Below are 1,272 nucleotides of genomic sequence, written 5' to 3' on the forward strand. Positions count from 1 at the left end.
CTTCTTTTCACTTTAACATGTACTGAGACCAAATAAAAATGTACAACTTAACAAAAGTTAGACCCATTGTTGTAGTACCTGTTCTCTCAGTGAAGTTTTACGTTTGTACGTTTGGCTCTGGACATGAAGCCCAGCTACGTGGTCAGGGGCTGCACAGGGGGGCTTTCTTTCTGACGTCCATTATTTTTTTCCTTCTTCTTGTCTCTGTTGAGAATGAGCTCATTCACCTCCACATTAGCAAGGACATTGTTCACCACTGCCCTGTATCCTGTTTCACACTCCCCCTTAATGATGCCCAATATGGTTGTGTTGTCACAACCGTTGTCAGTATAAAATATGAAGTACCTTTAATATAAATTCATTAAGACATTTACTTGATGACAGTCAAAGATAACTACAGCCTGACCAATTTAATGTCTAGATCGGCCCAATAATTTGGGCCGATCTAGACATTTGGGGATCTATCAGTATCAGTGACAATTGTTGCATTATGCGCAGATATAAGCACTTCTAATTTTCACCACTAAAATTCTGGGACCAAACAACTGTACAATGTATCCAGCAGAGGGCGCATGAAGACTACTTTCAAGTCATGGCCGTTCACTTTAAGTTTCACTTTCACCACATCTGGAGCAGGGAGCAATACTATGGAGCATATTTTGCTGAACAGAGCATGCTAACATCCTGATGCATGCTCAATAATCCAGGTAGAAAAATTTAAAGAAAGTTAAGTCTGGTCCTCTGGACATTCAAAAAAACAAAAAGAAAAAAAATAAATTAAAAAAATGCAGAAACTTTTCGTCTTTCATCCGAAAGACTTCTTCAGTCTGAGGTGCTGTATTCAGCTCAGTCAGAGCATGCTAAGTTTATTTTAACTAATCTGTAAAATAAATCAACAATAATAAATTATCTTCATTCGTCCAACCCACTTGTCATTAGCTATGTGCCTCTCAAGTTAGCAAGCTAATGTTTAGATAACCTAGCATACACTACAGCCTTGTAAAACTTTATCCAGAACAATAAAACTAACATAAAGGTAAAATATATCAGCGTTAGCAATGTTAGCTTTGTCGTCCTCAATGAAATGCATCGTTTGTCTGAAATCTTTACTTCTCTGAAAAAAAACAAAGTAACTGCTGCAGTCAATACTAGGGGTTGAACGACTACGTAATGTTTAAACTCGACATTAACATAATAAAACTCGAGTAGAACTCGAGTACTTGAGGACATCATAGGATCTAAAGATACAAAAATAAATAAAACTGCAAAAAG

The 1,272-nt window shown here is 36.9% G+C and overlaps 1 protein-coding gene across 1 annotated transcript in view; it reads left to right on the forward strand.

The window, feature by feature from the left end:
• Positions 1-1,272, forward strand: part of ube2g1a (ubiquitin-conjugating enzyme E2G 1a (UBC7 homolog, yeast)) — a 22,217-nt gene that overhangs the window by 8,239 nt on the left and 12,706 nt on the right. The window lies entirely within an intron of this gene.

The sequence above is a fragment of the Nematolebias whitei genome, chromosome 14, assembly GCF_014905685.2.
Source record: "Nematolebias whitei isolate Nwh7 chromosome 14, NemWhi1, whole genome shotgun sequence".
NCBI classification, from domain to species: Eukaryota; Metazoa; Chordata; class Actinopteri; order Cyprinodontiformes; family Rivulidae; genus Nematolebias; species Nematolebias whitei.